Genomic DNA, 10,425 nt, shown 5'->3' with positions numbered 1-10,425 from the left:
AGCTGCAACAGAAACTCCCAGAATGGGCTTTTAATTCTAGTTTCTGACAAGACGCTAACTCCAGTAAGCCCCAGGTTCTTCGTCTGTAAAAGAGGTATCAATGTGGCCGAAGAGGCGTGTCTGGAAGGATTACATCACACAATCCATATGTGCCTGGAAGTCAGCAGGCACCAAGATCATTTTGAGCCCTTTATATTCTTAAAAATAAATAAGCTATCACTTAACGAGCACCTCCATTGCGTTAGGAACCATACAAGCTGCGTTGTTTGGGCTCCTGGTTTACTAATGAGGTGGTAGCCCATGTCCTTCAAAGGGCACAGCAACGCAGGCTCTTAAGCTTCCTCCTGCCCTTGGAGACGTCATCTCCTGAAGTCAAGGGGTCAGCTTCCAGAACCCCTCAGGTGTCCTCAATAAGTTTGGTGTCACTCAGGGCTGACCTCAACGTACTAATTCAGCCCTTACCGAAGGCTAGTGACAATTCAAGGCAATGTAGTCCCTCTCTTTTTCCAGAAAAAAGCAGGGTAGGTAATATCTGTTTAGATTTCATGTAAAGGAAAGCGTTTTACTGCCTCATTTTCCTTTCCTTCCTTCTATTTCTTTTTGGTCTTTTTGCCTTTTCTAGGGCCACTCCTGCGGCATATGGAGGTTCCCAGGCTAGGGGTTGGATCGGAGCTGAAGCCACCGGCCTACGCCAGAGCCACAGGATGGGATCCGAGCCGCATCTGTGACCTACACCACAGCTCACAGCAACGTCGGATCCTTAACCTACTGAGCAAGGCCAGGGATCGAACCCGAAACCTCCTGGTTCCTAGTCGGATTCGTTAACCACTGAGCCACTCCCTTTCTCTTTCTCTAAGGTAGTGTTTTCCCCAGTTGGCTGCTCATTGGACTCCCCCGAGGAGGTTAAAAGACTGCCTCCCTCGCATCCCAGGAAATGATGATATACATGGTCTGGGGTGAGCCTGGGGCTCTGGATTTTTTTTTTTTTTCTTTTTATAGTCACACCTGCTACATATGGAAGTTCCAGGGCTGGGAGTCGAATAGGAGCTGCAGCTGCAGGCTGACACCACAGCCTCAGCAATGCTGGATCCAAGCTGCATCTGTGACTTATCCCACAGCTGTGGCGAGGTAGGACCCATTGAACAAGGCCAGGAATTGAACCTGCATCCTCACGGACACTATGTCAGGTTCTCAATGTGCTGAGCCATAATGAGAACTTCTTGGATTTTTTAAAAATTCCCAGATAGTCTAACATGCAGTTCAGGTGAGAATCATTGCCTTAAAAAAAAATTACCTTTCTACCTAAATAAATACATTTTTCAAAACAAAAATGAAATGACATTTATATATTGTTCTGCTAGTTCTTTTCACCCAACAATATGTTATGGATCATCTTCTTTGTCAGTACATATAAAATTAGCTCACACCTTTCAGCAGCTGTAGAATATTTGATTATAGGAGGAGTTCTCTGGTGGTTTAGTGGTTAAGGGTCTGGCATCATCACTGCTGTGGCTCAGATTTGATCCCTGGCCCGGGAACTTCCACATGCCAGGAACTTCCGAATGCCGTGGGCACTGTAAAAAAAAAAAAAAATGACTATCTGATTATAGGGATATACAATAATATATTTAATCAATCCCTTGCAATTGAGCATTTTAGGTTGTTTCCAGTTTTTCACTATTAGAATGTGCAAGAGGACCTGCCAATTCGCACAAGGAACTCTACTCAATATTCTGTAATAACTTATATGTGAAAACAATCCAAAAAATATGTACAACTGAATCACTCTATAGATATATATATAATTGCATTACTTCGCTGTATACCTGAAACTAACACAACATTGCAAATCAACTTTTCTTCAGTATAAAATAAAAGTTTCTTTAAAAAAGAAATACCACAAGGGAAATGATAATAGAAAAACAGCGTGCAGGAGACATATGTTCACATATTGTGCAAACATTTCTCTAAGATTCACAAAGTGGAAGTACTTGGTCAAAGGACATGATCTGTAGATAATTCTAAACTTAGGTATTTATTTTTGTATTTTGGTCAACGAATGGAGGAAGCACTTTGTATCATTATTTGCTGGGCACGCGCACAGATTCATTGTGTCTGAAGTGGCTTCTGAGCCCTTTAAGGGACGGGACCGCTGGGCGCTTTGAGGACGAGGGCTGGCTGGGCTGACAGAAACTATGACCACCTCTGGGCTGTGTTTCAGCTTTTCTATCTAAGGCAGGAGGTGGCCAGGGTACAGAGTTTTCACTCCTCTCCACAGGGTGCCTTTTGGCCCATAACCTAGGAAGTCGGGGGCCCTTTGGGGAGCTGTCAGAAGAGGTGGAACATGCTAGTTAGAAACAACCCGCACTCATTTTGCTCAGTCCGCAAAGGATGAGATGCGAGAGGTGGAGGAGGGTCAGGAAGCAGCAAACCTGAGCCAGGCCTGAATCTCCACAGGGCTTTTCACAGAAGCGACAGATAACTGTCCCTTTCCCATCCTCCCTGCTGAACTCCTCGTTGAAAGAAAATGTGGGCTTCTGTAAAAGACTCCCTAGAAGGGCAAGAGGGGCCTAGGTGGGGCCAGCCCTAAGGATCAGGAAAGATCAGGATGGTGGCCTGTCCAGTTTCATTCATTTATTTATTTATTTTGCTTTTAAGAGCTGCACCTGTGGCCTATGGAGGTTCCCAGGCTAGGGGTCCAATCGGAGCTGTAGCTGCTGCCCACACCACAGCCACAGCCACACAGGATGCAAGCCATGTCTGCGACCTACACCACAGTTCTTGGCAATGCCAGATCCTTAACCCATTGATCGAGGCCAGGGATCAAACCTGAAACCTCATGGTTCCCAGTCAGATTATTAACCCCTGAGCCATGACAGGAATGCCTCCAATTTTAGAGTCAGGTGGTAAACAGGTAAACAGCAGTGCCTGAGAAAACGTGCAAGAGAGTTTGAAAAAGGAGTTGCCCAGTGGATCCTCAGACTCATAGTCAAGGGGGTCGGGGGAGACACTCAGGTTCACATTCTGGCACACCCCAGCTGATTGGCAGCTGACCCTGTGGAGGCCTGGGGTGAAGCTCCCCTCTCTGAACCTCTTTCCTCATCTGGAAAATAAAATCCACATTTATTTCACCTTGGGTTGTTGTGAGAACTAAGTGAGGGAACCACTGATGCAAAGGCATTTCGCACTATCCCTGGCACACAGTAGGTGCTCAGTAAATAGTAGCTGCCTTTATCAGTGGATTAGGGAGCCATCCAACAAAGATAGGGACCAATATCCTACAGGTCAGTCTGCATGTGGGGCTTGGAATCAGGCTTACAGAGAACACGGAAGCAAATTCCAATTGCTGCGCCTGGTGGGTGGGTAGGATAAACTGTCCTGAACAAAGGGCCTGCGCCTTCAACTCAGGATTCTAGGGTGTGGACCCAGGAGTCCCCATCGTGGCTCAGCAGAAAATGAATCTGAACAGCATCCATAAGGACTCAGGTTCGATCCCTGGCCTCATTCAGGGGTTCACGGATCCAGCGTTGCCATGAGCTGTGGTGTAGGTCGCAGACACGGCTCAGAACCCACCCCGCATTGCTGTGGCTGTGGCGTAGGCTGATGGCTACAGCTCTGATTGGACCCCTAGCCTGGGAACCTCCATATGCCACCAGTTCAGCCCTAAAAAGCAAAAAACAAAAAAAAAAAAAACAAAAAAACAAACAAAAAAAATAGGAGGTGGGCCCAGCATGGAGCCCCATGCACATTCCTGCTGCCAGGGCTCTGTGTGTCACAGGCAACAGCCCTCAAGCTCCAGGAAACTATGCGAGGAGGGTTCTGGGGCCCAGGGGACCTGTGGCCCTGGCCATGGCCCAGAGAGAAAGGGGAGTGGGAGGTGGGGAGGGGGGAAGCTGTAAAAAATGTAAATGGGGTGGTGTGGTGCGGCTCCAGTCGTCTGGCACTCCCCGGAGCTGGCAAGAGCCAGGGAAGGAGCCCCAGACCCCGGGCGCCTTTTGTCCCAGGGCTTGGCTATGTAAAAGGTGGGGGAAGGGGCAAGAATTCGTGGAACTTGTCCATTCACTGGAGCCCCCGCTGCCAGCAGGTGCGAGAATGGGGGAGGGAGTGCGGACTCTGGCCTGGAAGGTTTAGAAATGAGAATTTACAACTCAGCATGCAGTGGACGACAAACAGATTCCTTGGGTTCCACCGCTATTAAGGCTGTGAACCTGCGGGCCAGCCAGACTCCATCCTGCTTAGAACCGCAGCCATGAACTGGCTCCCCCACACCCTACTGACCTTCCCAAGTCCCATTGATTCCCCAAATCCCCACTTTGATTATTTCGGTTTTTGGTTTTTTTTTTTTTTTTTTTGTCTTTTTGCCTACTCTTTTTGCCTATTGCATATGGAGGGTCCCAGGCTAGGGTTCGAATCAGAGCTGTAGCCACCGGCCTACACCACAGCCACAGCAACGCGGGGTGGGATCCGAGCCGTGTCTGCAACCTACACCACAGCTCACAGCAACGCCGGATCCTTAACCCACTGAACAAAGCCAAGGATCGAACCCACAGCCTCATGGTTTCTAGTCGGATTTGTTAACCACTGTGCCATGACGGGAACTCCATGTTATCCATTTTTCTTGCAGATTTTTTCCCCTTCTATCAGTTTAATGGTTGGTGGGACATCTTTATACATTCTGGAATTCTTTGCTATACAATTTGCATTTTTTTCTCTTGGTCTGCCACCTGCTTTGGCTCTTTGGTGTCTTTCAAGGTACAAAGTCTCTTTTTCTGTCTACACAGTGCATGTCCAAATCTGCCCTTAGGGGCTGGTCCTCTATAGGCTGATTTACCTGCCAGTTTGGGGGCCTCACTGACTCCCTTTGCCCAGTACCTTCCCCAGGGCTTTCTCAGGCCCTCCATTGTCCTCTAAATGTAGAGGAAATCCTGCCACTGGCACTGTTTGACTCTTCCTGCTGTATCCCAGTTCTATCCCCAAATGCACACACACTGCCCCCTACTGGTTTGGGGAAGGACACACCTTTCTTTTACTGATGAGCTGATGTAGGGAAATGCCAAGATCTGGCTAAGAAATTAGCAGCTGAATGAGACTTTGGATCATCCATTAACCCATTTTGGGGCCCAGGACTGAGTCTCAAACTCTCCATACCTCACCATCCCAGCCAGCTTCCCAGACTCACATCAACTGACCACCTAACGGATGCATCACTGAAAAGCTGTGTGTAAATCTTTTGATGGATTATATGTTAACATTCTAGAAGAGAAGAAAATTAAAATATATATTATAAAGTCAACTAGCTCATTTACTGAGCACTTACCATGAGCCATTTGCTGTGTTATTTAGTCCTCATGACAATAACAAAAGCTCAAATTTCTCCATTTTAGAGATAAGGAGACTGAACCTCGAGAGGTTGTTATTGCAGCTTGGCCAAGGTCACCAGCTGGAAGATTGCCAAATTGAGCAAATAAACATTTAGGAGCCCAGTTAAATTTAAATTTCATTTGACTAATTAATCATTTTTTAGTATATCACATCTCATATATTCTATGCAATATTTCATGGGCAACCCCATCCAGATGTGGGGGAGGGAGTGAGGACTAGAATCCAAATTTCCTGATTTTCTGGCCTTCCAGTGGTAAGATATGGAGTACTTGTATTTTCTCCACTTGGAATTTTTTGGAAAGGGAAGAGACTTCCCGTACTAACTCCTAGATTCTGTGAACTGGAGATGGGCACCTGCCATCTGCCTCTACACGGACTGAATCATGAGCCACTGCATTTGCCGATCCTCAACACCCCTGAAAGAGCTCAGGCTGGAGATCAGGAATGAGGCACTCTGTACTCTGGGAAAACTGGCAGAACAGATCTTCAGATAGATATTTTCAGGAGAAGATTTTATGGTCCCAATTCTTGCATCTCCTCGTATCTAGAAAAGAATTCAAATCCTTCTTGCTGATGTCTACTTCTCCTGACCAGCAGTGACCTTCTATAAAAATACGTGCGTGGCTGCCTGTACCTCCCCCTTCACCAAAATCATGAACATACTGACAAACCTGCCCGGGGGGCCTTCCTTGACTGCTCCATCCCAGGGAGCACTGTCACCCCAATCCCTCTCTCTCCCCACACCCTGTGTGATGGACTCCTTCTCTGAGGAACTGCTGCTCAGAGGGTAGTCAGCAGACAGCCTTCAGCTGTCAGGCCTTTGGAGGACTGACTGCCTCAGCCACAGAATGGATGTGCCCAAGGTCATGACCTTCCCTGGATAGCCCACATCCAAGAACTGAGTGGGGCCAAGCAGAAAGGAGGCAACTCAGATGAGCTGTTTTAGTACTGGAGCCCCATGGAGTCAGCTGAGATTTCTCTCTCTGCCTAATCCTGCTCCCTCCCCTCCCCTTCCCTTCTGCAGATGTGATCCTAGAGCATTCTCCATCAACATCCAGCTGCTAAACATCCCAGGGTATGCATCCCAAAGGACTCAATGCCGTCTATGATTTTTTAGCGCTATGACTTCATATCACTTTTGGTTTATTATATGCATCTGCTCAAGGTCTGGAAGGCAGGGACTTTGCTGGTGGAGTTTTTGTTTTTTTCTTTTTACAGCCACACCTGCTGCATATGGAAGTTCCCAGGCCAAGGGTCAAATCAGAGCTGCAGCTGCCCACCCGTGCCACAGCCACAGCAATAGCAGCTCCAAGCCTCATATGCGATCTACACCGCAGCTTGCGGCAACACCAGATCCTTAACCCACTGAGCCAGGCCAGGGATGGAACTGGCATCCTGGTAGAAACAACGTCAGGTCCTTAACCCGCTGAGTCACAGTGGGAATTCTAGACTTCGTTTTTGTTTTTTTTGTTTTTGTTTTTTTTTTTTTGCTATTTCTTGGGCCGCTCCCGCGGCATATGGAGGTTCCCAGGCTAGGGGTTGAATCGGAGCTGTAGCCGCCAGCCTACGCCAGAGCCACAGCAATGTGGGATCCGAGCCGCGTCTGCAACCTACACCACAGCTCACGGCAACGCCGGATCGTTAACCCACTGAGCAAGGGCAGGGACCGAATCCGCAACCTCATGGTTCCTAGTCAGATTCGTTAACCACTGCGCCATGACGGGAACTCCTAGACTTCGTTTTGAAACTGCTGTATCTCTGGCGCCTAGAACAATCCTCAGTAAATATTTATTGCATGTTGAATGAATCATCATCGTCGTCAGCCTCAGCTCCTCACACTTCTAAGATTACTCCACGCTCAAGGGGTCCTTGGGTGATTTCTAATATGAAAGCTTCAACTTTTTAAACACACATGCAGCTCAGGGGGCAGATCTTTCCAAAGTGATTTACTTCTGGAGAGGGAACAGGCCCAGATGGTTTCAGATCTAAAAGACTTGACAGCAGGGCTCCGCTCAGCTAACAACATTATCCCTCCTGCTCTGTGCTCCTTTTGTTGGGAAACACAATTTAACAGGCTGCTCTCATGGGGAAGCTGCCACGGGCCTTTGAACCAGCTACACCGCAGCCATTCTGACCTGGTCAACCCATAAGGTACATTTCAGATGAAGCAGTTATTCTCGTGTATTTGTATACGCTGTTTCATCATTTTCAAGGGCATTCACGTTGCTCAGTAATTTCTTATGATGGCCACGAGCATGGATCTACTTCAGCACCCTAATTTATATACAGGGAAGCCGGGGTCAGAGTAGTAGCTTCATGCCTTTCAGAAGTGTTTAATGAGCACCTTCCATGTGGCTGGCGCTGCACTGAGTATTACAGGACATGAGAATGATGGATGAGGCTAGCAGGGAGACAGGGAGGAAGTGATGTCTGTTACTAGAGGTGTGAACCAGCAGCTGGAGGGCCAGAAGATGAAAAATCATTTTTTCTGTGTTGAAAGACAATCTCTGGGAATGTTTTACTGTGCAGGTCACATTTATTTATTTACTTATTTAATTTTTCTTTTTAGGGCCGCAGGTGTGGCATATGGAAGTTCCCGGACTAGGGGTTGAATCAGAACGGCAGCTGCCCACCTACACCACAGCCACAGCAACGCCAGATCTAAGCCACATCTGTGACCTATGCCACAGATTGTGACAACACCAGATCCTTAACCCATTGAGCGAGACCAGGAATCGAACCCACAACCTCACGGACACTATGTTGGGTTCTTAACCCACTGAACCACATGGGAACTCTGCAGTTTACATTTTAAAAAAAAAGAAGAACCAACTTTAAATATACAGGCTCTTTTGTTCAAACTGTCTTTTGGTCTCTCCATCCCTTACATTCCTAATTCCTACAGATTCCAATTATTTTATTTTATTTTTATTTTTATTTTTTTCGTCTTTTTGCCATTTCTTGGGCCGCTCCGGCGGCATATGGAGGTTCCCAGGCTAGGGGTCTAATCAGAGCTGTAGCCACCGGCCTACGCCAGAGCCACAGCAACACGGGATCCGAGCTGCGTCTGTAACCCACACCACAGCTCATGGCAACACTGGATCTTTAATCCACTGAGCAAGGGCAGGGATCAAACCCGAAACCTCATGGTTCTTAGATTCGTTAACCACTGAGCCACCACGGGAATTCCTATTCTTTTTTTAGCAAAATAATATTTTGTATTCAAGTATAGATGTACAATATTATATAAATTTTAGGTGTATAACATGTTTCACAATTTTAAGGTTATATTCCATTTATAGTTATTATAAATATTGGCTATATTCCTTGTGTTGTACAATATATCCTTGTAGATTTATACATACTACCTTGTGTGCAACAAAGTTTTCTGGGTTTTTTAATTTATTTTTTTATTTTTATTTTAATTTTTTTAGTTTTATATTCTTTTTCTTTTTTGGCTGCGCCTGTGGCATGCAGAAGTTCCCAGGCCAGGAAATCAAACCCAGGCCACAGCAATGACAATGTTGAATCCTTAACTGCTAGGCCACCAGGGAACTTCAGAGTATTTTTTTTTATGGCTGCGCCTGTGGTTTATGAAATTTCCCAGGCCAGGGATTGAATCTGAGCCACAGGTGCAACATATGCCGCAGCTGTGGCAACACCAATTCCAGTCATTTTCAATGGGTATGTACTCATGCACACACAAACATGCTTTTTTCAAACAAAATATGGAGTGTGCCATCTTTTAAAATTAATTTAATTTTGGTGTTATCCAAGGATATTCATTGTAGCATTCTATGTAATAGCAAGAGAATATAAACCACTAAAATGTCCAGCAATAGGGAACTGGATAAATAGTTCCTCAATACAGTGGAATACTTTGCAGTGGGAAAAAAATGAGATGGGTCTACATGATATGGAGCATCTCCAAGATATATAATAAAATCTAAGAAGCAGAGTTCCCTTGTGGTTCAGTGGGTTAGGGATCCAGCATTGTCACTGCTGCAGCTTGGGTATCTGCTGTGGTACAGTTTCGATCTTTGGCCCAGGAACTTCTGCATGCCTAACATGCAGCCCAAAAGAAAAAAAAAAATCTGCGAGTTCCCGTCGTGGCTCAGTGGTTAACGAATCCGACTAGGAACCATGAGGTGGCGGGTTCGATCCCTGGCCTTGCTCAGTGGGTTAAGGATCCGGCATAGCCCAAGCTGTGGTGTAGGTTGCAGACACAGCTCGGATTGGTGTTGCTGTGGCTGTGGCGTAGATGGGCAGCTACAGCTCCGATTCAATCTCTAGGCCAGGAACTTCCATATGCCACAAGCTGTAAAAAGAAAAAAAAAAAAATCTAAAAAGCAAGTTTCAGGAATTCCTGCTGTGGCACAACAGTATGGGCAGCATCTCTGCAGCATCAGGACACAGGTTCGATTCCCCAGTCTGGAACAGTGGGTTTAAGGATCGGGCGTTACCACAGCTATGGCATAGGTTGAAACTGTGGCTCAGATCTGATCCCCAGCCTGGGAACTCCATATGCCGAGGAGCAGCCAATAATGAAAAGAAAAAAGAAAGAAAGAAATAAATAGAAAAGCAAACTTCAAGGCAGCCTGTTTAAAAGGAAAATGTTAAGGGGGGTGGGGTGGTCTGTGTGTGTGTGTGAAAACAATCACACATATAATTTTGCATATACATAAAACATTTTTGTAAAGATTCCTAAGAAAATGTGAATAATAGTTGCCTCTAGAGCAGGAGACAGACTTATTTTTAACTATATGTCCTGTCATCCTGTGTGAATTTATCATGTGTTTTTTAATTTTTCAATTACACTTTTTAACTAAAAATGAATGAAATGGAGTCCCCGTTGTGGTTCAGTGGGTTAAGAACCCAACATAATGTCTTTGAGGATGCAGGTTCAATCCCTGGCCTCACTCAGTGGGTTAAATATCTGGTGTTGCCTCAAGCTGCAGTGTAGGTCACAGACAGGGCTCATCTGTGGTTGTGGTGCAGGCCGGCAGCTGTAGCTCCGATTCGACCCCTAGCCTGGGAACCTCC

The sequence above is a fragment of the Phacochoerus africanus genome, chromosome 9 (assembly GCF_016906955.1).
Source record: "Phacochoerus africanus isolate WHEZ1 chromosome 9, ROS_Pafr_v1, whole genome shotgun sequence".
In the NCBI taxonomy this organism is placed as follows: domain Eukaryota; kingdom Metazoa; phylum Chordata; class Mammalia; order Artiodactyla; family Suidae; genus Phacochoerus; species Phacochoerus africanus.
Note: the sequence above shows the minus strand (reverse complement) of the source record.